The following is a 26803-nucleotide window of genomic DNA, read 5'->3' on the forward strand; positions in this document are numbered from 1 at the left end:
AGAGAACTAAAAAAATTTTTGAGAATATTAGAACACAAGACTGACACTGGTTTTTACAAAGTGTTCTCTCTGTAATAAGATGCTTTATTTTAGCCGGGTGCAGTGGCTCACGCCTGTAATCCCAGCACTTTGGGAGGCTGAGGCGGGCGGATCACGAGGTCAGGAGATCAACACCAGCCTGGCTAACACGGTGAAACCCCATCTCAACTAAAAATACAAAAAATTAGCCAGGCATGGTGGCAGGCGCCTGTAGTCCCGCCTACTCGGGGGGCTGAGGCAGGAGAATGGCATGAACCCGGGAGGCGGAGCTTGCAGTGAGCCGAGATTGCACCACTGCACTCCAGCCTGGGCGACAGACAAAGTGAGACTCCATCTCAAAAAAAAAAAAAGATGCTTTATTTTGTTTCATACATTCCAAACTACTCCTACTGAGAAAAGTAACGAAAAAATTCTCCAGCCGGGTGCAGTGGCTCACACCTGTAATCCCAGCACTTTGGGAGGCCAAGGTGGGCGGATCACCTGAGGTCAGGAGTTCGAGACCAGCCTAACCAGCAGGGAGAAATCCCGTCTCCACTAAAAAAAAAAAAAAAAAAATACAAAATTAGCAGGGCATGGTGGCACATGCCTGTAATCCCAGCTACTCGGGAGGCTGAGGCAGAAGAATCGCTTGAACCTGGAAGGCGGAGGTTGCAGTGAGCCGGTATCGCGCCATTGCACTCCAGCCTGGGCAACAAGAGTGAAACTCTGTCTCAAAAAAAAGAAAAAGAAAAAAATCTCCACCTAAGTCTACATTTATGTATGTATGTATGTATGTTTGAGACAGAGTTTCGCTCTTGTCACCCAGGCTGGAGTGCAATGGCACAATCTTGGCTCAATGCAACCTCTGCCTCCCAGGTTCAAGCGATTCTCATGCCTCAGCCTCCTGAGTAGCTGGGATTACAGGCGCCCACCACCACGCCCAGCTAATTTTTGTATTTTTAGTGGAGACGGAGTTTCACTACGTAGGACTGGCTGATCTCAAACTCCTGGCCTCAGGTGATCCACCCACTTAAGCCTCCCAAAGTGCTAGGATTACAGGTGTGAGCCACTGCACCCAGCCAAGTCTACCTTTAGTCTCTTATTTCATATACTTTCCTTACACATGTCAGTAAAACTACTTTTCCTTCTTTCTGAAAACTTTTCACATTTCAAATCAAAAGTAGAATTTTTGGCTATAATAAAGATTAAACATTTCTTACATCCTTAGTAGTACACCATTTATGTACTAAACTCCTTACCTCTATTTAGTATTTTTAAGGAATACATTCTGAAGAAGTAAAACATGAAAAAGAGTAAAAACACTTAATAGGAAATATTTGCTTTGAGGAAGAAAAAAGTACTAATATATGTGAATATCTAGTATATACCATGCATTCTGCTATAGACGATAATTTTTTTTTTGTAAAACGCTGCAAAACCGGTGATGTTACCATTTTACAAAAAGTAAATGAGGAAAATGAATTTCAAATACTGGTTTAGGCCAGCTGCAGTAGCTCGCGCCTGTATCCCCAACACTGCAAGGCTGAGGCAGGAGGACCGCTTGAGCCTAGAAATTTGAGATCAGCCTGGGCAACAGCAAGATTCTATCTCTACCAAAAATAAAAATAAAAAAAATTAGCCAGGCATGGTTCTACATGTCTGCTGTCCCAGCTACTCATGAGGCTGAGATGGGAGGACTACTTGAGACCAGGTCAAGACTGCAGGGAGCTATGATCACGCCACCACACTGCAGCCCGAGCAACGGAGTAAGACCTGCCTCAAAAAAGAAAAGGCAGCGGGGGGGAGGGGGTTACTTACCTCACATCAGTGCTAGTAAGAGGTCAGTGTCAATAAGGGGTAGATTTGTTTCCGGAACAGATCTGCCTATTCCAAAGCTGATGCCACTTTATTCACAACAAAATGTCTCCATGAGCACATTCTTCTAAAAATTCATTCTCATTAATTTTTTTTATTAGAAAAACAATTGTAACCATTACACTGAACAAGCTGAATCTGTGGGGTGTAACTATAAAAAGCAATTTTTTTGTCCACGACTAGCCTTTAAAGTTACTCTGTAGCCATAGTTAATGTCCCTGAACTTTCATTTAGGCTAATGATCATGACTTTGGTCACTCCCAAGTTATAAAAACAATCTGACTTTTAAAACTGAAAGATCCAGCTGGGCATAGTGGCTCACACCTGTAATCCCAACAATCTGGGAGGCTGAGGCAGAGGATCACTTAATCCCAGGAGCTGGAGACCAGCCTGGGCAACACAGGGAGAACCTGTCTCTACAAAAAAAATTTTTTTAAAAATTAAAAATTAGCCAGATGCGGTGGTGCATGTCTATAGTCCCAGTTACTTAGGAGGCTGACGTGGGAGGATGGCTCAGGCCTGAGAAGTCGAGCCTGCAATGACTGAAAGATCCTTAGTATAATCGTCAAATTTTTCTCATTTGAAGTTAGTTTCTCTGCTTTCCCAGCTCAGCCCTACACAGTACAAGAGCATTATGCTTTTACCCCTCTCCTTTCCACCTTGTTAACCCTGGGTGGGGCAATTATGTGCTATCAGAGAGCTTAGACATCTTCATGACTCAAAATATGTTCAGGCCAGGCGTGGGGGCTCACGGTTGTAATCCCAGCACTTTGGGAGGCCAAAGCTGATGGATCACCTGAGGTCCGGAGTTCTCGACCAGCCTGGCCAACATGGTGAAAACCTGCCTCTACTAAAAAATACAAAAATTAGCCAGGCATGGTGGTGTACACCTGTAGTTCCAGCTACTCAGGAGGCTGAGGCACAAGAACTGCTTAAACCAGGGAGGTTGCAGTAAGCCAAGGTCATGCCACTGCAGTCCAGCCTGGGTGACAGAGCGAGACTCCGTCCCAAAAATAATCATAATCATAATCATAAAGTTTAAAGCTGATTTTTTTCAGGAATGCTTTCAGGGGTTCCTTGAAAGTTGAGAGCTCTCACTCCCAATTCCTGTAATGCATCTCCTCTGGGAATCCAGCCTCCATCCTGTCCCCGTTATACTCTACTTTTTTGTTTGGGTTTTCCCTTATGTGGTCTCACTTCTCTCAGGTAGCCCTCATGTGATCTATGGGAAACAGATATCTTAGTCCAAAATCTTTGAGAGGACTGGCAGTCCATCCACACAGCAACCTTGCTTTCTTTTGCTGTGCTGCGAAAGCATAGTCTCTCTTTCACCCTTGAAAAGTTCCAGGTATGAGTTAGAGAGACATCAATCCACTGTGTCCCCCAAATTGCAGAAGTTACATATTAAGTCCCCCAAGCGGTCACTATAAAGCCCTTCTATCTTTACTGAAGGGGCAGTACTTCCCATCCCTCCCACAAAGATGGGGGAAAGAGGTTAGGAAAGACTCCTAGAATACCAACAACTGGGTTAAAAAACTTTTCCAATTTCCAACATGTGTCAAAAACTCTTTTCCAATTTCCAACTTTCTGAATGAAACCTTTTACACCAACAGATGGATAGGTATTAGAAGTCACAAGATCCATTTTCTGGCTCTCTTTTGAACACCCGCAGGGTGTCCTTAAAACTCACTTTAGAAATGTGCATCTGTTGACTTAGGGTCAAACTCAGAATACAAGAGTTCTACCCATTTTAACACCTTATTTCATATTTTGTATTTTCTAAATTTTCCATGAAAAGTAGGAAGAAAATAAAAATCCTCAACCTTACCTAACTCAGCCACTGTTAACACTTTCCTTTTATGCCACTTAAAAATTTAAGTTTATATTTCTTAGAACTTTGTACAATAACACTTCATTTATATAATTTCATCAAGCAATCCAGTTTATCACCTAATTTAAGCACATTACCTTTTTCAAGCATCAAACTTCCACTGAACTAGTGTGTTGCTCTTCTAAAATTTGTCTCACTGTGCCACTCTGAAGTCCAAACCCTTTAATGGCTCCCTACCACCAGAAGTTAAACTTCAATCTTTTAAAAAGGAAGCGTAATCTATACAGTCTCCTAGAGCTGCTACATCTCTAAATATGATTTTGAACCATGTATGCACCATATAAAATCATGCTACAAGAAAAATGCAGGTGGCAGAGGAGTTCCTAATAATGGGATGTGACCTACACTAGCAGGAGAGAAATATTTCAGAATTTGTGAATTCAACCTTGTAACCCTTCAATGAAGCTGGATCCTGAGATATTTTCAACAGGAACTGGGACCAAATTCTGAAATGCAAAAGAACAAAGGTGGTTATTCCTTTATTAGCATAGAACTAAGCTTGCAGTGGGGATCAGACCTCATATGATTGCAAATAAAATTCTGTATCACTACACATGTATCTACTAGCTCCACAGTCATTATCACCAACTGCCAAAAAGTTAATCCAATACTCAAGAGCAGATTTCTAAAAACTTTAAATGTCAAAACTGGATTTGGGAATTAATTTTGTTACAAGTTCTACACATAATGTGCTCCATTCATAGAGCACACATTTAAAAATTTGTCTTAGAGCCCAGTGCAGTGGCTCATGCCTATAATCCCAGCACTTTGGGAGGCCGAGATGGGCGGATCACTTGAGATTAGGAGTTTGAGACCAGGCTAGCCAACATGGTAAAACCCTGTCTCTACTAAAAATACAAAAACAAATTAGCCAAGTATGGTGGTGTGTGCCTGTAATCCCAGCTACTCGGGAGGCTGAGGCAGAAGAATCGTTTGAACCTGGGACGTGGAGGTTGCAGTGAGCTGAGATCGTGCCACTGTACTCCATCCTGGGCAACAGCAAGACTCTGCCTCCAAAAAACAAAACAACAACAACAACAAAGTTTTAAAGTCATCTTTTACCAGATGAAGTGAGAAGTAAATTCCATTTAAACATGCTACCAAGAAAAATGCACTCATAGTTCTTAGTTCAAAGAGGCTTCGGTCTGCTGAGAAGTTTAAGTCAGTAAAAATGCACAGAATTACAAAAGTCCCTGCAGAAAGAAAAATAATCAGTTCTCTCTTAAAGCTGACAATAAATGTATTCACTCAAAAAGTACACAAGAACAATGAGTGTAGGCAAATACTGATGTGTCTCTATGAATAAATGTGGAGAATATGTGTGTGTACTCATCAAACATATATATGCATAAAGATGCCTGGAAAGATGGTCACCAAAACAGTGACTACTAGATGGTGATTTTTGCTTTTTTCTTTTACTACTCTATATTGTTTCATTTTTTTAAAATAAATATGAGCATGTGTGTTTACAAAAATTTTCATTATTAAAATACAGTATGAAAGCTACAGTAATCAAGCCATGTGGTGGTACTAGCAGAATGATAGATCAATGAAACAGACATAAAAGTCTACAGATAAACCCAAACGTTTGTGGTCAACTGATTACCAACTAAGATATCAAACGCAATTCAGTAGAGGAAAGGACAGTCTTTTCAAAAATGGTATGGAGACTACTGGATAACCACATGCAAATAGTAACTTACACCATAAAGTTAACTAAAAATGGATCATAAACCTAAATGTAAGGACCAAAACTAGAAAACTTTTAGAAGAAAACACAAGAGTAAATCTCATAATCTTTGGTTAGGCAAAGATTTCTTAGATATGACACACACTGCCACCATTCTTAACAGAAAAAAAAAAAAAAAAGATTTAAACTAGAGTCTACCAAGTCAAAACCCTTACACCTCAAAAGACACTATTAACAGCCAAGTGTGGTGGCACACGTCTATAGCATCAATTATTCAGGAGGCAGACGCAGGAGGATTACTTGAGCCCTGAGTTTGAGTCTAGCCTGGGCAACACAGCAAGACCTCGACTCTGAACCCCATCTCTTAAGAAGAAGAAGAAGAAAAAAGATACTATTAAGAAAACAAAAGGACAAGTCACAGATTGAGAGAAAATACTTGCAAATAATGTATCTGACAAAGGACCTGGATACAAAATATATAAAGAACTCTTACAACTCGGTAAGAAGACAACCCAATTAAAAATGGTCAAAAAGACCTGACAGACATTTCACCAAACAAATGGAAAAAGTGGCTTGGTGGCACATGCCTGTAGTCCCAGCACTTTGGGAGGCTGAAGCAGGAGGATCACAGGAGCCCAGGAGTTCTAGGCTGCAGCGAGGTGTGATTATGCCACTATACTCCAGCCTGAGTGACAAAGTAAAATCGTTTCTTAAAAAAAAAGAAAAAAGAAAAGAAGAAAATGGCTTGAAAAGATGCTCAACATCATTAGTCATTAGGGAAACTCAAACCATAATGTATATTACTTCTCACCCAGTAGAATAATTATAATTAAAAAGATAATGACAAGTGTTGGGAAGATTTAGAGAAACTGAAATCCTCATACACTACTCACAGGACGTAAAATCACACCGACAGTCTGGTTTTGGCAGCTTCTTGAAAAATTATGTAAGTTTTCCATATGACGCAATAATTCTATTCCTAGGCATCTATGCAAAAGAAAACATATGTCCACACATATCTGCATACAAATGTTCACAGCAGCATTATTTATAACAGCCAAAAACTGTGAACCATCCAAATGCCCATCAACTGGTAATGAATAAACAAAATGTGGCACATCCACAGAATGGAATACTACTCAGCAATAGAAAGGAACAAATTACTGATACACTCAACATGCATGAACCGTAAATTAAATGAAAGAAGTCAGACACAAAAGATACTGTGTCCAGGAAAGAATGCCCAGGAAAGAATCATCAAGCAAAAGTGAGAGAGTGAGCGAGTGAGGGAGAGAGGGGAGAGACAGGAGAGGGAAGGAGAGGGAGAGAGGGAGAGACAGGAGAGGGAAGGAGAAGGAGAGGGAGAGGGAGAGGGAGAGGGACAGGGAGAGGGACGGGGACAGGGACAGGGAGAGGGAGAGGGAGAGGGAGAAGGGATTGGGTAAGAGCTAGAAGACAGGAAAGTGGTTGCCTGGGGCTGGGGGTAGTATGAAAGACGAATACGATTTCAAGGGATCTTACTGGGTTAACAGACAATATCCTAGACTATGGTAATGGTTGCAAAGCTGAATAAATTTACTAATAATCACTAAATTGTGCATTTGAAATGGGTGAATTTTATGGTGTATAAAGTATACCTCAATAAAATTATTTTTAAAAAGATGGTGAAAAAAAGTTAGTACATAATTATGTTTACTGAAGGAATGATTAGGTTTTTCTAGATGCCAAATTCAAAAACCAGTGAGAAAACAAAACATTTTAAATGAAAACATAAATTAAAATAGCATACCAAAATGGCACACATGCCACTTATCCCCATTATCAATACTATAAGTGATTTTTACTTTCTACCTTTTAGTGGAGTACTTCTAAGGGTAATGAGAGTACTTTTTTTTTTTTTTTTTTTTTTTGAGACAGAGTCTCGCTCTGTCGCCCAGGCTGGAGCGCAGTGGCCGGATCTCAGCTCACTGCAAGCTCCACCTCCCGGGTTCACATCATTCTCCTGCCTCAGCCTCCCGAATAGCTGGGACTACAGGCGCCCGCCACCTCGCCCGGCTAGTTTTTTGTATTTTTTTAGTAGAGACGGGGTTTCACCGTGTTAGCCAGGATGGTCTCGATCTCTTGACCTCGTGATCCGCCCGTCTCAGCCTCCCAAAGTGCTGGGATTACAGGCTTGAGCCACCGCGCCCGGCCTAGAGTACATATTTTTTATCTGATTAACCACTGGCTCTACATCTTTACCAAGAAAGACTGAGGTGTAAAAACAAGGTCGCCTATTTCTTCCATATTAATTATGCCCCCCCCGATATACAGAATCATAATGGGAATACAAGTATGTATATTATATATGTATATTCCTACACTAGAAACTAAAAAATAAAGCAGAGTTATCCAAAGCCATCTCTAGAACTTTCTTTGGATAGAAATCCAGCAAAATCATATCTAAAGAGAGGAGGCTTGAAGGCAAGTAGTGAGTAAATAGTTCCTGGCAGTCTCCTTTCCACTATTCTCAAATAACTCATGAAATGGTGACTTACAGTTTATATTTTACAGAAGATGAGGGAAACGATATATCTAAAGATTAGGTACAGGAATTTGCTACAAGACTTTATGTGCAATGTAACCTAGATACAGTGGTTAAAACTACCTGGAATAAATTGTCTTAGGGTACCGGTACCTGTTTAGCCCTACTTTATGACTTAGGACAGTTTCCATAACACAGTTAACCAGTTATGCTTTCAAAAACAAAACTGGCCAGCTGCGGTGGCTCACGTGTGCAATCCCAGCACTTTGGGAGGCCAAGGCGGGTGGATCATGAGGTCAGGAGTTCAAGACCAGCCTGACCAATATGGTGAAACCCCATCACTACTAAAAATACAAAAATAAGCCAGGCTTGGTGGTGCGCGCCTGTAATCCCAGCTACTCAAGAGGCTGAGGCAGGAGAAACACTTGAACCCGGGAGGTGGAGCTTGCAGTGAGTCACTGCACTCCAGCCTGAGCAACAGAGTAAGACTTTGTCTCAAAAAACAAATAAACAAAACTGTCTATTCATCTCTTACTTATGAGACCCTATCAAGATCCTAGAAGGGATCTGAGAGACAAGGGGCAGTGAAAGAATTTCACAAAAAGTTCCACTTGCAGATCTCAACTAGAAAGAATTGTGAAGTGCTTACATATTTTTTTAAAAAATTATTTAAATCCATAGGCTACCTTCCTACCCAAACTAGGCACACTGAAAATGGTTTAAAAACTTTAATTTTAATAAAACACTGTTTTTAAAAGTTGCTTATAAGGCATGAACAATGAAAATCTGCTAAAACTAGGTTCTTAAAAGACACACATTTAATACGTTAATAGACACTAAGAGGTCAGTGCCACATACCAAAGACTGAAAACCGGCCAGTTGTCACCATCGCACATACCATAATGGAACTTTGGCACACCCATTTCAAAAGGTTGCCAACCAGGCTACATATTTTGACTACTGCTTCAACATACTGTTCTATAAATAGAAAGACAAAGCTTTAGTTTAACCACATTCACATTTTAATACAGGAAGTTCCAATTATCAGAAAGACTCCAAAATGCATCATCCCTCATTTTCAGGGATTCACCTGCTTTTACCCACTGGCAACTGAGAACTAGCTCCATAGCTAGAAGATTGTTTTAAGTTTCCAAGTCTCTAAATTCATGTATGCTTTAATCCAAATGAATGGAATAAATGAAGCTAGCTTCTCCATACTTTTAGAAAAAACTCGGTAAACATATTTACTAAATACCAGGACACATTTAGTATTTAACATTTAAATCAAAATAAATTCAAACATAACAAATAATCTTCAGCAAGTTAGCTTTCAAAATAACATTTTTAGAAGACTTGTTTACAGAAAATAACTGGAAGGGAGGATCATTTATAAGATGCTAATAAATAAAATGGAGTCCTACTCCCCTAAAAAAAAAACACAAAGAAAAGAAAAATTGTGAATTTGAATATTCCCTTCACTAACTATGCTAGCCTCTCATCTACCTAAATCTATGCTGTCCCTTTATATAAAGGGAAAGAAGCCTCCCTGAAAATGTGCTTAATTAACATCTTTTAGTTTGCTGGAATTTGCCAGAATTTAAAGTAGAGAACTGTGGTTTGATATAAAGAAAGCAAACTAATCTCACAACTTGCATCCTAAGGTGTTTTCTCATATTTCACTTAAATTCAATGTCCCTGAAATTCTTAAAACTCTGTGATCTCTTTCAAATTGAAAGATGTCTGCACATGCCAGTCATTACTTTTTGAGTAAATGTTATTAAAGTGACCAACTTATCTTTGAGGAAATTAATCTCAAATTTCCACCAAGGTCATTACATATAACTTTTCCCTCAAAAACAGATCAAAAAATGAACAGCACCAACAATAATAATACGTGTTGTGTTCTTATCATATGCCAGGAACTTTTTTTTTTGAGACAGAGTCTCCCTCTGTCCCCCAGGCTGGAATGCAGTGGCATGATCTCGGCTCACTGCAACCTCCACCTCCCAGATTCCAGTGATTCTTGTGCCTCAGCCTCCCAAGTAGCTGGGATTACAGGCGAGCACCACCATATCCAGCTAATCTTTGTATTTTAAGTAGAGACAAGGTTTCACCATGTCGACCAGGCTGGTCACAAACTCCTGGCCTCAAGTGATTTGTCCACCTCAGCCTCCCAAAGTGCTAGGATTGTAGGCGTGAGTCAGTGTGCCTGGCACTTTTTTAAATGTCAGATTTAATGAAGTATAATTTAGATATGTTAGGAAATAATTCTTCATACGTATCTTTCATTTTTATTTTTGGAGACGGAGTTTCACTCTTGTTGCTCAGGCTGGAGTGCAGTGGCATGAACTCGACTCATCGCAACCTCTGCCTCCTAGGTTCAAGCGATTCTCCTGCCTCAGCCTCCTGAGTAGCTGGGATTACAGGCACTCGCCACTTCACCCAGCTAATTTTTTGCATTTTCAGTAGAGACAGGGTTTCACCATGTACGGCAGGCTGCTTCATAGGTATCTCTTTTGCATACAGTACAGGCAGAGGTACCAGCTGCCCTTTGCTCTAGAGAGTGTCTTTTCAAGAATGTTTGTAGAGTGAACAGCCTTGAGAAATAAAGATAGTATCTCCTTCTGGAGCAAGGGACAAGCATGCTTACTGTCTGTTCAGTATAATAAATATAATGTATCCCTCCAGAGCAAAGGGCAGGCATGCTTATTGCTCATTAGAAAAGATTTGGGTTCCCTTAACTCAGGGCTTCTCTCCAACAAGATAGCCCACGGTGTGTACAAGTATTCCTGGTCCTCTTCGTGTCATCCTGTAGAATGAGGCTCAGAAAACCAGCACAAATGCTGATACTCTGGCTACTACTATGATAGAGAATAATCATCTGCCCTTGATCTTTAACACAGGAGTTTCATGTCTTCTACCAGATTCCATGAAAATGTGGCAGGATAACTTATTAGCTTGCAAGTAGGATAAAATCTCAGACCATCATGGTTCTTGACAGTTCTGGGGAAAGGGGGTGGGATGCTGACATAGCCAAAACTCTCTAAGAGAAAGGATAAAGGCTCTGCAGACTGAGTTCTGGGACAAGGGAAGACACCCTGGGATCTGAGAGTGATCCTAGTGGTGGACGGGAAGAAGGTAGGAATAAAGATTCCCCCACCTGTTTACCTGTTAATGAACAGGAGTGGAATTAATGTTTAGAAACTGAGCAGTGAGAAGTGAGGCTGAAACCAAATGGTGGCTTGGTAGTTGTTCACTATCCTCTGGGCTGGTGGAAGGAGGGGAAGATCATAATAAGGGCAACAAGCCCCATGGTCCCAGGTGAAAGGCTGTGGCTGTGATTGCTGAGCCAAATCCCCCAAACTAAAAGAAATGGTGTAAGTAATGATGGCCTTGCTGCCAAGTACAGAGCTTCAAGTAGACCAAAAACATTAAACTGCGAGAGAATGATCCAAAGTGAATACAAAGCCTTGATTACCAGCACCGAGTTGCTCTCTCCCCTTCCCCACTCCCTGATCCCTCTCTGCCCCAACCCCCAAACTCTTCTGCTTTAATGAGAAAAGACGGTTAGGAATGGGGCTGAGGTCTCCTTGATCCCCAAGATGGACTGAAGGCCAGACATACCAGGAGGTTTGCCCAGAGAAGTTCAGGGAGAGGCTCAAAATTTTTTGGTTCTCTTGGAAATAGGCACCCAGGTAACCATTCTATCTAGTCCTGTCAGGCAGATACTCAGATTAAGCTAACAGGGTCTGGGCAGGGTTTACAGTGGTTAGGAAAATAAATGTGACTTATGGGTGGCATGTTTTGGACCAATTCAATGTGCTATTATTGCCTCTACGTCACAATGTATAGTAAGAACTGAAAAGCTGGGTGCAGTGGCTCGCACCTGTAATCCCAGCACTTTGGAAGGCCGACGTGGGCAGATCACTTGAGGTTGGAAGTTCGAGACCTGACCAACATGATGAAACCCTGTCTCCAGTGAAAATATAAAATTAGCTGGGCATGATGGCATGTGCCTGTAGTCCCAGTTACTCAGGAGGCTGAGGTAGGAGAATCACTTGAACCCAGGAGGCGGAGGTTGCAGTGAGCCAAGATCACGCCATTGCACTCCAGCCTGGGGAACAGAGTGAGACTCGGTAACAAAAAAAAAAAAAAAGAAGAAGAACTGATGTGTTATCTTTTTGTACTTAAAAGACTCACTTAAGAGCCAGTGAGGGTTTTTCCAATCAGAAAGGGCTGTATGTAAAAAAGTGCACTAGTACCTTTGGGGCCCCACAATCCTAAGGACCACTCTGAGCCATAAGTCTCATGATTTCGCTGATGAGAGGATTTGGCAAAAAGAGGCAGCCTCCACCTACAGGTGCCCCTTGTGGTTTTGAACGCTTTGCCTCCCTGACACAGCGATCAGGTTTACGCCTTCTGAAAAGCAGCTATTAGCTTGCTTCTGGATTCCAGTGGCAACTGAATGCCCAACTCATGGAGGCCTCACGAGTGTCCAGCCTGATGTTCCTAGGGTCAGCTTACACTCAATGACTAACAATGCGGTAGATCAATGGAAAATGCTTACGTGAAACACACCTGGCTTAGCCTTAGCCCCAAGAAGGATCTCAACTTTACATAAAAAAGGGCTGGCACCTAGCCCTTTGGGGAAAACTTTATCCCCTACTCTACCACTGGAGGCAAAGCTACTGGCTCAGTGAAGCCCACATCCAGTAAATCATCCCATCTTATAGATTTGACATCATCAATATTCCTTCCTGGATATTAGCAACAGCCTTTTAATTTGCCTCCCTGCATCCAATCTCATTTCACCTTTAATACATTCTCCAAAAGCAGTCAGGACAATCTTTCCAAAAGACAACTTGAGTATTTTACTCCTCTATTAAGATCCTATAATGGTTTCCCCACTGCCTTCAGCTGGAATTGAATGGGACTTGTTAACATGACTCATGCAGATGGTTTACTTCTCATCTACCTCTTTAGCTTCATCTTTCCCACTCTTCCTTTACAGTCTCCATTACTGTCATACTATAACCAGTATCAGTTTCTAACATGACTTCTCTTATCTTCAGGCTTTTTGCCTCTCTCTCTCTTCCTACCCCCATGTAAACTCTCCCTCTTGACTGACTGGTCTACTCTTCAGGTCAGAGTTTAGATGACATTACAACAGGGTCTTTTATCTTGAACTAGTTAACATTAGGTACCTAAGGCAGAGGCGGGCGGATCATGAGGTCCAAAGATCCGAGACCATCCTGGCCAACATGGTGAAACCCCATCTCTACTAAAAATACAAAAATTAGTCAGGCGTGGTGGCATGTGCCTGCAATCCCAGTTACTGGGGAGGTGGAGGCAGGAGAATTTCTTGAACCAGGGAGTTGGAGGTTGCAATGAGCCGAGATCGTGCCACTACATTCCAGCCTGGCGACAGAGTGAGGCTCCATCTTGAAAAAAAAAGATTAGGTACCTATGTAACACATATCACTGAATTCACACTCTCTCTGTATCTTCTATTCTATTGTAAGGAAGAACCACAAATGATTTATTCACTGTAATATAACCCTACTTATGTGCTCGATAACTACTTGGGTAGTTAATGGCAATCTATATACCACATATTGTGCCAGGTGATCAAAAACAAAATTATTTTTAATAATCATTTGACTTAGAAATACATTAGTAAAATTATATGCTGCCTTCCTTGTTATGTTGAATTGAAATTAACATAAAAATTTCACAACAGTTTAGTGAGGCATGTAATAGGGACGTTATTCCCATTTAATAATCTGAGGATCTTCACATTATCATATAAAGCAAATTTGTCAAATTGAATTCAATGTTTTTGTCCATACATACTAGAACGTTACAATGAGAAGAATCTCTCAATTAGAGGATTTTTACTGATTAGAGGATTTGGCAAAGGTCAAGTCAACAAGTCAACAAACTATAAAAGTGTACCTCAGGTCACAGATTTCACAGAATTCAATTCTTTATTATCCTCACTAAGATAAATGGCATAAATAATCCTTAAATTATCACATTATATGTCATATTATGATATGTCATAATACATATTACGATATATGATGTCATATTGCAGCAGGCCAGGTCTCACTCATGCAGGCCTCCACAACAACTGTTCCAGTACTGACTGAGTGGTTCAATTAAATATTAAAAGCCAGTGCCCTTATACAAAGACTGAGATTAACAAAAGCCCATCACCAGTTTTACCTAGGCCTTTCCTGGGCCTTAAAGCATGATAAAACAATGAACGAAATCTTAACAGGACTCATTTAGGATTAAGCAAGTTTTATTGTGGGTCTGAAGAAACTCCCTAGGCCTCCACAAACAAGTTTACTGGGGGTCTGAAGGAATTCCCCAAACCTCTGTGATTTTGCAGGAGACAATATAAGGGTAATCACCCACAGCAACTGGACCCATTTAGATTAAGTAAATTTACTGAGGCTCCAGAGGAAGCTCTTCAGGACTTCAAACTTAGTTATAGATTAAAAGAAGTTAATCACTCATGTTATTTAGATGAATGCACACTTACATGTAGACATATAACTTAGAAGGCATATAAGCTCTGGAAAACTTTGTAATTTTGAGTTGGTCTGGCAATAATTTCCAGGCCTTCTCCCTATAACTGGTTGCAGAAAATAAAAACTCTCCTCCTCTCCAGTTCACCTGCATCTCGTTATTGGGCCATGAGAAATAGCAGCCTGACCCTCAGTTTGGTCCGGGAACAATATGACACATGTCACATTATGACATCTGGGACTATGTCATAATTTCTTTCTTATCAAGTGTTTTCTGAAAATGCTTGACCTAAAGTAGTATTCAGGTTAATCTGGATTATCTGAGGACATGCCAATTTATGATTGGAAGGAATAAATATTCTAGATCAATGGTCCCTAACCTTTTTGGGACCAGGAAATGGTTTCATGGAAGACAATTTTTCCACAGACAGGGTGACAGAAGGAATGGTTTCAGGATGAAACTGTTCCACCTCAGATTACCAGGCGTTAGATTCTCACATGGAGCACAAAACCTGTATCTCTCTAATGCACAGTTCACAACAAGGTTCACGCTACTATGAGAATCTAACGCTGTCTCTGCTGATCTAACAGGAGGCAGACCTCAGGGAGTAATGCCGCTCACCTCCTGTTGTGCAGTCTGGTTCCCAACAGGCCATGACCCAGGGGTTGGGGACCCCTGCTCGAAACACAGTAGAAAGGGTGTGTATCAATCTAGAATTTAATATATATCATACATAATGCATCAACTAAAATATAACAAGAAGAGATTACTGTATTAGCAAAAAATAACTGTACAGGACTCAGGCTTCACAGTGTCACATACAATAGTACCTTAATGTTGATGATCAATCTTTTCAAAATGAATTAAATAGCTACAAAAATATATCTCTGCATTAAGTCTTCTCCTTAAAATCACACAATATCTTTAAAAGTAGTCATTCTGACCCATGGTACCATTATCCAGATGTGAAGGTGTGTTGCAAGAAATGTTTATATTTAAATAATCAAAATTCTAACAATGATTTCTTTGTTTAAAAAGTTTACAAATGTGACTCATTTGCATTCTAATTACTTGCACAAGTGGGAAAGGGGTGAAACTACAGCTAGCTGTCAGTCCTGTATATGCTTACAGAAGAGTACAGAACAAGTGAACATTATCCATCCTCCATGGCAGCTGAAAAAGAAAAAGTTTTGAGATTTGCTGTTTTAAGTATGTTTTACAAATACTTCATATAAAATATAAGATTAGTACATTGAAATAGAATTTAAGTAAACGTGATGGGTTCAAATGCCGGTCTTCAACATCTCCCACTTGAGAGTATACCTGACAAGTATACGTAATTGGAAATATTTAATTATGATTAATGGCGTACCTCTAACCTAAGCTCTCTGAGCCTTACTTTCCTCATGTTAATTAGGAATTAAATAGAAGTTAAACTACACATTGCAGAGTTGTTATAAAACTAACCTAATGGTTAAAAGGAATCTGGCATATAGTAGGTGTTCAATATTACAGCATAATTAAGAGCTAGGATTTAGTGAACTGATCATAATACAGAATGAGCTCACACATCCAACAACATTTATGTGGACTTTCAGAAACTCTAAAGGCACAAGAAATTATTTGAATTCACTGTTGTTCATGAATGCTGATAAGATACATATATCAAATGCCCATTCTAAGCAAACAAATCCATTCTATGCACTAAAGTACAACACAAAATCGTATCTATACTTCCTCACCCAAAGATCTCAAAGCAAATTAAATAACCCATACAGCAGTCTTTTTTTTTTTTTTTTTGAGATGGAGTCTTGCTCTGTCGCCCAGGCTGGAGTGCAGTGGCGCCATCCTGGTTCACTGCAAGTTCCACCTCCCAGGTTCACACCATTTTCCTGCCGAAGCCTCCCAAGTAGCTGGGACTACAGGCGCCCACCACCACACCCAGCTAATTTTTTTGTATTTTTAGTAGAGACGAGGTTTCACCGTGTTAGCCAGGATGGTCTCGATCTCCTGACCTCGTGATCAGCCCGCCTCGGCCTCCCAAAGTGTTGGGATTACAGGCGTGAGCCACTGCATCCGGCCAGCAGTCTTAAAAATATACAAGATACCTGAAAAAAACTACAGTTCAGAGCAATCAACATCTTTTTCAAAAATTTTTGCCACATAATTACAAAATGCTGTTACAGTCTAAGATTCTTTGACCTTGCCATTAACTCAATTGTTCAAAACATCATTATTAAGTACCCACTATGCACCAGGCAGGCACTGTGCTAAACTCTGGTGTAGTTACAGAAGAGACCAAAAATAGGAGGTATGCCACTAAGTTATTTCCAACTATTACAGTCTTGTTTTCCTTAAACAATGTAAGAGAAAATTGTAAGTTCTTACAGTTGAATGCATTAATACTTAGTAAGAGTCAAGTAACCTCAAATAAGTGACAATCCAGTATTTTCCCCCACGGGGACTAGGAGTAAAATAAGCACCCCTCTATACTTCTCCATCAATTGTTATTTACTATATAAAGATAAATGACCATTTCAGATATGAGTGAAATACTCTCAAGAGGGACACTAATTTAACCTGTAAATTTTTAAAACCTGTTTATTCCTGAAGAATTCAGAGAAATGAATTTTAACTTCAATTAGTTTAAATGTCAATCAAAAATCTATCAAAAATAAACTGCATTCACTTAGTTTTACTCAACATCTGAAATTATACTTCTTCTGGGGCAACTAGAATTAACTTACTGACCACGCCTCCCTCTGATCAACCAACCACTTTCTTGGGAGAGAAAAATCTAGCCTCTATCCAATTACATAATCTAAAATTCATACTATATAGTCTAGAACGTTTTACAAAGCAAGAGGTTCCTCACAAACAGCTACATCACTATTAAAGTTTTAAAGATGTTTAAAGATTACTATCTAGCAAAACTGTTCTGCAAATACATATTCTTTCTCTCTCTCTCTCTCTCTCTCTCTCTCTGTCTGTCTGTCTCTCTCTCTCTCTCGTTAAAAAATCTAACTGTTGAAGTGGTTATCCAAAACCTAAGCAGGGACAAACAGTCAAGTACCTTTTTAACACCAAGCTCCCATAAAACGAAGCTGTTGGAAAATGCTGCCATAAATACTGACAGCAATAGTATCATCATCATAATATGCAGGTAGGTGTGCTTTAGGACTACGAGCCTCTCTTGGAGTTCATTATCATGGATATGAAAGTCACACGAAAAAAAAAGTGCTGTCATTTCATTTTATGAATGCTGATTAGGGAGTTTCAGTTAACTGCAACACTCTACAAACAGGCTATCAAATAAGCCCCAGTTATCAAGCAGTTCTAGACACAAAGCTTCTGTTTTTATTACTAAATACAATTAAAGAATTAAAAGGATCAGTGTGTTTTTCTTGAGGTATATTTGTCTAAAATGATTTGCGATAGTAAGTCACCAAACAGCGAGTGATTGAAATTCCTTTAGCTATATAAAACACTCCTCTGGAATGCCGATCTCCCACACAGTAAGACTTAAAACACACAAAACTGATTGACACACATTTTTCACATAGAGATTAAAAAGGTGGCAAACTCAATACACTTACACAGAAGTAGGAAAAAATGTGTAAGCAAATTCCAAAAACCTTTGTCTTATCCAGAATGGCACTCTGTGGTACTCCAAGTATTCGGGCATTTCATCAGTATTCTGCACACAGGGGGTACTCAAAAAATGTTGTTGACAGATGAGACATGAAATATCACCAACAAACACTTCTACAGCAATGTATTAACAGGTAATGTAGCAAATCAGTCAAGGGACCAAGTGAGGAGGAATCCAGAGGAGTAGAAAGAATAATAATCTGCCAAATTTTACACTCAGAGGAAATTAATCCATCATAGAAGTCTTCCAGGAAAAAAAGAAAAAAGGTACTCAGTATGACCCAGAATAGCCAGAAGGTTAAAACACACGCGCGCGCGCGCGCGCGCACACACACACACAGCAATCGCCACTTTCACTACAGTTTGACAGTTATAGATTTGGGTAATTATAGTAGAAATTGCGTGTTTGGAAACAAACTAACACCACACCCTAAGACTGAGAATCTGGACTTTAAACGTTGAGCATTAATTAAAAGGACAACGCAGTATCTAAGTTGGAAGGTCTGGCCGCGCAGGTGGAAGGCGAAGTGATGGGGGGCGATAAAGACACCAACTTCAACACCAGTGACCAGGACTGGGTGTCGAGGCGTGGCGAAGACCGGAGGAGAAGGGGGTGTGGAGCTGGGGACAGGAAGAGGGGATGAGGAGGAGGAAAAGCGGCCGCGAAGAGGAAGGAGTGGTGGGAGTCGGGATGGGGCGGGGGGACAACGCCGATGCGGGAGGGACGAGCCGGGGAGCAAAGAGTCACCGGCGGGCGCAGGATCTGGGGTGGGAGGGGGCGGCGAGAGCGCGCTGGAGGTGCCAGTGGAAGGAAGGGGGCGGAAGAAAGGAAGACCCGAATGAATGAGCGCCGGGGGCAGGCCGGGGCCGCGGGGCCGGAGAGGAAGCGGCCCCGGGGCGCCGCGGGGCCGGGGGCGGGCCCAGCGCGCCTGGGAAGGAGGAAGCCCCGCGCCAGCGCGGGCCCCGCCGCACCCGCCTCTTCGCCAAAATGGGGTCGCGGAGCAGGAAAGCGAGGAGTGTGAGGGAAGAGGGGAAAATGGCAAAAACCAATCACTCACCCTCCGCTCGAGCCTCCAGACGCTCTCAGTCCCGCTCCTCCGCCCTCCTCGAGCCGCAGAGGCGGCTCCTCAGCGGCGCTAGGGGGAGCCCCGGGTCCGGAGCGGGGGAGCGGCAGCAGCCGGACCGGGAGCCCCTCAGCACCTGCCCCTGTGGCGGAGCCGCGACAAGCCAAGCGGCAGCGGCGGCGGCTCCGAGCGGGGAGGGCAAGTGACCCGGATGTACAGGGTAACGACGAGGAGGGGGAGGGGGGAATGCCAGGAAGTGAGGGCGCCGCGGACCTGTCCGGCCGTGCGCATGCGCCGCACGCCCGCCCCGCAAGGTAAATCCTTAGCCTATCTTCTCCGCCCCTCCTCCCCGCCCCTCCTCCCCGCCCCTCCCGAAGGGGCGGGGCGAATCCAGAGACAGGTGGTCGGCGGGCGCGGCGTGCTGTGGAAGGAGGCGTGGCCACCCCCTTGCACCCCCCCCGCCTACTTAAAGGGGCAGCACCTTCGCGCCGAGATAGCTTCTGAGTGAGTTGGGGTCTTCCAGCCTTTCTGATGTACAGATGGGAAACGGAGGTTCAGAGGTGGCGGTGACCTGCCTCGTCATCGGGCTTGGAAATGGCAGGAACTGGACATCGGGACTCGATGCTGAGCCCTGCGAAGTTGCCATACCCCACGCCTGGAACCGCTAGGCTGCGGGGCCCGCCTTTCCCCCTCGGGTCAGGTACTGAGCCTCGCCCGCGATTCCCAGCGCGGCACGTGTGCCTGGCAGACGCCCAGCGCCAGGAGACTGCACCGTTACCGCCTGCGATGGTATCGCGGAGACGCCCTTGGGAGGTGAAAAATGATCATTCTGAGAACAACAATTAGACTCCACTTACAACACTCTCAGATAAATCAGACCCCTGTTCTGGGGTCGACTCTGGGCAAAAATATCTAGAGGGCAGAAACTTGGATGTGACAGAGGGCGCAGCCTCTTAATTCCCTAATTCTCCTTTAACTCTTTGAACATAAATGATCCCTTCCCCTTTACAGACAAAAACAGAACATTCCATCTAGCTAGCTTCTCCTAATCCTGTTATAAAGCTGATTTTTTTTTTTTTTCATTAACACTAAAGGGGAGAAGATGACAATGTTATCTCTCCCAGGGTTGTTTTCAGTTTGACAGCTGAGCAGATCACTAAGATGGAGGTAAATGATTATGAACATTTTGGGGTCACAGGCCCAACTGAAAATCCCGTAAAAGTATGGACTTTTCCCCCCAGTAAAACACATACATGCACACACGTTTGCATAACATATCAAGAGTTTCATGCAACCAAGGAGCCTATCCATGAAATCCTGATTATGAATGAAGCTCTAGTCAAAGCGCTAAGGTTCCAGTAACTATCTGCGCCTTACTGTATGGGCCAAGAAATCACTCCTTGCCACAAAACACAGAAGGGCAGCCCTTACCTTATTTAGCCTTTTTGTCTTCCTCTTGAGTTATGTAGAAACCAAATGGTATGTAACATGGTGGGCATATTACTTAGAAACGTGTTGAGTCATGGAGAGATGAAGTGGCTTTTTCAAGGCCTACACTAGGGGCAACATTCCTAGGCCTCAGACTTTTACCTTAATTATCATACTTCAGGAGGATTCAGGGGTTCTATATTGTAGCTCTTATAATTCTGGTCAATTTCAATGAAACGGAAGGAGATGTTTGTTTGTTCTGTGACAGTCTTGCTGTCACCCAGGCTGGAGTGCAGTGGCGCGGTATCAGCTAACTGCAACCTCCACCTCCCAGGTTGAAGCAATTCTCCTGTCTCAGCCTCCCAAGTAGCTGGGATTACAGGTGCACGCCACCATGCCCGGCTAATTTTTTGTATTTAAGTAGAGACGGGGTTTCACCATGTTGCCCAGGCTGCTCTGGAACTCCTGAGCTCAGGCAATCCACCTGCCTCAGCCTCCCAAAGTGCTAGGATTACAGGCATGAGCCACCGCGCCTGGCTGGAGATGATGTTTTGCAAATGTTGATGCTGATAGAAAAGTCCTCATAATCCAAGAAGCTTGGTCCACTTGTCTGACATACTGACATCCAACCTCAGATAACCTGGGTTCAGATGGACCACTGTCCTCAATGTGAACCAGAGGAGGAGTTCATACACGTGCACAGTCCCTTAGATATGAGCTCTGAGTAACCACAAACCTCTAACCCTATCTCCCACCAAAAGCAGAAATCTTTCATAGTATCTTTAACACGTGACTATCTAGTTCAGCTCCAATATCTCCAACTATAGGGAGCTCATTACTGCAATCATCAGCCTTTGACTATGGGAAACCTCTTTTACAGTAAGCTGATGCACAACAATTTTCATCCACTGTCCTAATTTTATCTATGGAGAGCAATATAGACATGACGCTGGCCTAGGGAGCTTACAGTCCAGCAAAGAAGCAGTCCACTGAGAAGTGATAATAATAAAATACTGGATCAGGTGCAGTGGCTCATGCCTGTAATCCCAGCACTTTGGGAGGCCGAAGCAAGTGGATCATGAGGTCAGAAGTTCGAGATCAGCCAGGCCAACACAGTGAAACCCCGTCTCTACTAAAAATACAAAAATTAGCTGGGGGTGGTGGCAGGAGCCTGTAATCCCAGCTACTCAGGAGGCTGAGGCAGGAGAATCGCTTGAACCCAGGAGGTGGAGGTTGCAGTGAGCCGAGATCTTGCCACTGCACTCCAGCCTTGATGACAAGAGCGAAATGCATCTCAAAAAATAATAATAGTAACAAAATACGATGAGTCCTGTGAGGAACATGGAATGCCCCTCTCAGATGCACCTTTCTCCTTAGCTGCCCTGGGCCCATTCCTGCCATGTACAAGAACTCACAAGTTCTTCCATTATCCCATGTGGGAATTCCCTGAAAGAGGAAGCTGGCTCAGAAAACAAAACCCCTACGAGAAGTGCTGAATTTATTCTTCTGCAATCCTTTCTTCATCATTCTGCATGAATGTAATCACATTTTCTCTGAGGTCAAAGCTTTCAAAGATTTATGTTGAAAAATTGAACAAAAGATGCAAAAAAAAAAAAAAAAAGGCTTACATAAGAGCACTAGTCTCTTAATGATGATTTACGCATTGTAGATAGCTGTATTTTGTGAGTCCTTACAATGTTCCAGGCACTGTACTAAACTCTAAGCTCTTGACTTGTTTTCTTCTTTTGCTTTTTCACAACCATCCTATATGGTACTATTATCAGGCCCATTTTATAAATGAGGCAACCGAAACTCCATATGTGACAGATCCAGGATTCAAACCCAATCTGTCAACTCCACAGTTTCTATGGACACTGCATTGTCTCTATTTTTTTAAATGTCACAAGGTCCTGTGGCTTTCCTGCAGTGCTGTTTTCTTGGAAACTTTTATTTATTATTAAATCAGTTTTAAAACACTATAGAGAATAAATGGTTTCACTCAATCATTGATTCATTCAATCAACACACATTCTTGCCCCCCCACCACCACCCCGCTACTGTGTCCTAGGCATCAGGCTGAGGGTCTGGGAAGAAGGACAGTAAGACATCAAGTTCCTGCTCCAGAGGGGCTGCGAGTTTAGTGAAAGGACAGGCTGTCATTCTTGCACTTAAAACAAAGCATGACTCCTTGTAATTCAGAAGGGTAGAGGAACCAACTTTCCCTGGGACAACTGTGAAGGCTTCACAAAGAATAGGACCCTTGACCAGGGGCAGTGGCTCACACCTATAATCCCAGTATTTTGGGAGGCTGAGGCAGGCAGGTCACTTTGGGCCAGGAGTTCGAGATGGCCTGACTAACATGGTGAAACCCCATCTCTACCAAACAAAACAAAACAAAACAAAACAAAAACAAATTAAACGAACATGGTGGCACATGCCTCTGTAATCCCAGCTACTCGGGAGGCTGAGGCAGGAGAATCACTTGAATCCAAGAGGCAGAGGTTGCAATGAGCCAAGATTGCACCATTGCACTCCAGCCTGGGCAACAGAGTGAGACTCCATCTCAGGAAAAAAAAAAAAAAAAAAAAGAATGGGACCTCTGAGCTTGGTCTTGAAGGGAAGGGGAAAGGGCCAAGAAGAAAATACGGGGGCCAAGGGTTGGGGGGGATTGTGGGGGTGCTGTGACACACTGAGATTGTAAAGGACATCACACACCACACTAAGAAATTTGAGCTTGCCTTCTGAAGGCAACCACAAGTAGAGACGCTTCTAACCAAGGGAGACACATAATCAGATATGTTTTATATCAGGATCACTCTGACCACAGGGTCCAATATGGACTACAGTGGTAGAGAGAACATAGGGCCAGCAAACCACTTAAGAGGCTGCTGTGGGGTCCAGGAGAGGGATAGGGAGAGAGCCTGCACAAGGAAACTGGTAGTGAAGATGAAGAACAGGCACCGGAATTAAGATGCTAACTGATGCAGAATCTGCAAGTTCAATCTGGGGGAAGAGGAGACTGGGGTTGTCGGGATGACCCAGAGGCTCCTGGCTTAGTAAACTGGATGGTGACACCACGTGATATCAATACTTTTACACAGTTTTCAGTCCTCTTATCTTCCAATCTTTATCCATGTAAATGCACATTGCTTTGCCAGGTGCGGTGGCTCACATTTGTAATCCCAGGAGTTTGGGAGGCCAATGCGGGCAGATCACTTGAGGCCAGGGGTTCGAGACCAGCCTGGCCAACATGGCGAAACCCTGTCTCTACTAAAAATACAAAAATTAGCCAGGCGTGGTGGCACACGCTTGTATTCCCAGCTATTCTGAAGGCTGAGGCAGGAGAATCGCTTGAGCCCAGGAGGCAGAGGTTGCAGTAAGCTGATATCCCACCACTGCACTCCAGCCTGGGCAACAGAGTGAGACTCTGTCTCAAAAAAATAAAAAACAAAAATAAATAAATAAATAAAGGCACATTGCTTTCACTGGTTTCTTCAGATATGTGCAACTCTTTCCCAATACTTTCTCATATTTCTACACACTCACATCTATCATTTTAATGACTACAGAGTATTTCATCATACTGAAATACCTCAGTTTCTTTCAGTTGCTAAAGTTCCACACCCTACATGGCTGGTTTACCCCCTAGACTCATTTGGCTTTGGGTATTTTGCAAGGGATGAGTTGAGCCTCTAGGGAAAAAGAGCCTTTAGGCAAAAAGTATTGGAGAAGTGTGGCCTCGAGGGCCAGGGAAGCTGCAACTCTCCCGGGAGGGGCCTGGGCAACCGCATTCCTGTATTGCAGGTAGAAAATGCAGAACTATGGAAAAGAACCGGTCATCCACGGGGAGCCTGAGGTCCAGTTCTCTACAGAAGCTGGTGCTCATGTCCTAACCTCCCTAATCCATTTGTTCATCCATGTGTTCATATATTCACTCCTTCTAAGCATTCCTGTGAATGCAGAGAGCAACACAGCAAAGCTGAAACCACCTCTACGCTCTGGATGTAACCTGGTCAGGCTTTGAAACCTGCTCTACAGCTTACACAAGTTATTCAACATCTGAAAGCATCAGTTTCCCCCACAAGTCTGTTGTGTTAACTCAGAGAAAACTTGTCAAATGCTAGGGACTGAACTAGGCACAGACTAAGCTCAAAAACTGTTTTCAGTCTTGGTTTTCTCCTTAGGCTTTTTTGACTCCCACCACTGTACCTTGAGTTTCTTTTTTTCTATTTTTATTTATTTATCTTTTTGAAACAGAGTCTTGCTCTGTCGCCCCAGGCTGGAGGGCTGTCAAGCGATCTCCACTCACTGTAGCCTCCGCCTCCCGGGTTCAAGCGATTCTCCTGCCTCAGCCTCCTGAGTGAGTAGCTGGGATTACAGGCATGTGCCACCACACCTGGCTAATTTTTGCATTTTTAATAGAGACGGGTTTCATCATGTTGGCCAGGCTGGTGTTAAACGCCTGACCTCAGCTGATCCGCCCACCTTGGCCTCCTAAAGTGCTGGGAATACAGGCGTGAGCCACTGTGCCCGGCTGTACCTTGAGTTTCTGACCAAACCCACTGGGCAACCATTCATGAGCTGGAGCTCAGGTTCTGAATCTGCCAAAGTGAAGTACACCCACTCACTTGATCTTCGCTTCCTTTCTGTGAAATGGGGATAAGACTGTCTGCTTCTCAGAAATGTTGGGAAGCTCTCATGAAGACTGTATAAGAAAATACTTTCAAGGCTCCAAAGCACTATATCATTATTGACTGTTAACTGCTATTAGAGACATTCTGTTTTCTTTGTTTTTCCTTTTAAAAAACTCTGACCTCAGCATAAGCTCCCTGGATTGTAATTACCGGGTCAAAGGATCTGAACATTTTTATGGTTCCTGATTTGTTATTGCCCAGTTGTCCTTAGAGAAAACTACATTTTGCTGCCAGCCTTCACTCAAAGACATCTTTCAGTACGCTTCAGCACCTAGAGGATAGTTTTTGCTGCCTCTGTATCCAGTCTCACTCCTCAATTGAACACTCAGGGAGTTCTATCAACTGATACTCTCTTCCTTTTCACAGGATGAATGAACACCGAATCCTTGAGGAAAGAGACATCTCCAAACATTTCCACCATAGTCAGGGACTCCAGTGTTGCCTTAGGGATGAAGACTCCGTGGATATTTAATGAAGAAAGGGGAAGAGGACAGGGGACAGAGGCCTGAGAATCTCCTGGGAAGGGCTAGAAGCTCATCCAGCATTGAAAGATGACATCAGAGCCGCTATTCAAAAAGAACCCAAGTAAGAAGGCAACCAATCAAACTGACACCTTCCTGTTATTTAGCAAAACATTAACCAATCTCACAGGAGCCATAAAGCTGTCCCCCGAGTTACAAGGTTTATCTATGAGCCTCCATCACATTTGCAAATCTAACATATTTCTCACAAGTGGGGCAACTCCAAGTCTCATTTCCCCAACCCTTCAGGTAACCTGCAGGAAGAAAACAGGGTCCCACTGCCTCACACTGGCTGTTCTCTTCTGTACCTCGAGTACACTTTCCAGTCTCTTCACTTGGCTGTTTGTCAGCCTTCAGGTTCAAAGCGGTTCCCCCATCACCATTCCAAAGGTGAACCCCCCCGACCTTCACTCATTCCCTAGCATGTCACTGGTGTTTTTCCTTCACAGCGCTTATCACAAACACTAATTCTTTCCTTTTTTTTTTTTTTTTTTTTTTTGAGAGAGAATCTCGCTGTGTCACCTAGGCTAGAGTGCAGTGGTGCGATCTCAGCTCACTGCAACCTCCACCTCTCAGGTTCAGGTTCAGGTGATTCTCCTGCCTCAGCCTCCCGAGTGGCTGGGACTACAGGCACAAACCATCATTCTCAGATAATTTTTTCGTGTTTTTAGTAGAGATGGGGTTTTGCCATGTTGGCCAAGCTGGTCTCAAACTCCTGACTTCGAGTGATCCTCCTGCCTTGGTTCCCCAAAGTGTTGGGATTATAGGTGTCAGCTACCGCGCCCAGCCTCTAATTATTTTACATTTTTAGCTTAAAAATGTTTTAACTAAAAAAAAAAACAAAGAAATAAACAACCAAAAACCACCTCTTGTTACAACGTCAGCTGTGACGGCAGAGACAGAGCCATCA

The 26803-nt window shown here is 42.8% G+C and overlaps 1 protein-coding gene across 23 annotated transcripts in view; it reads right to left on the reverse strand.

Annotated features, from left to right (window-relative positions):
• FAM49B (family with sequence similarity 49 member B) overlaps positions 1 to 26803 on the reverse strand; it is a 172462-nt gene that overhangs the window by 78926 nt on the left and 66733 nt on the right. For 3 of the 23 annotated variants that reach the window (XM_009213588.4, XM_017962312.3, XM_031669741.1), the window contains exon 1: positions 19245 to 19452. The exons of 14 other annotated variants lie outside the window; for them this stretch is intronic. The gene's annotated coding sequence lies outside the window, so the exon portion shown is untranslated. Of the gene's footprint in view, positions 1 to 4169; positions 4231 to 19244; positions 19514 to 26803 lie in introns of those variants that run through there. 6 more of the 23 variants (XM_009213585.4, XM_017962308.3, XM_017962304.2 and 3 more) reach the window with 5 other exon arrangements.

This window comes from Papio anubis, chromosome 8 (genome assembly GCF_008728515.1).
Source record: "Papio anubis isolate 15944 chromosome 8, Panubis1.0, whole genome shotgun sequence".
NCBI lineage: Eukaryota > Metazoa > Chordata > Mammalia > Primates > Cercopithecidae > Papio > Papio anubis.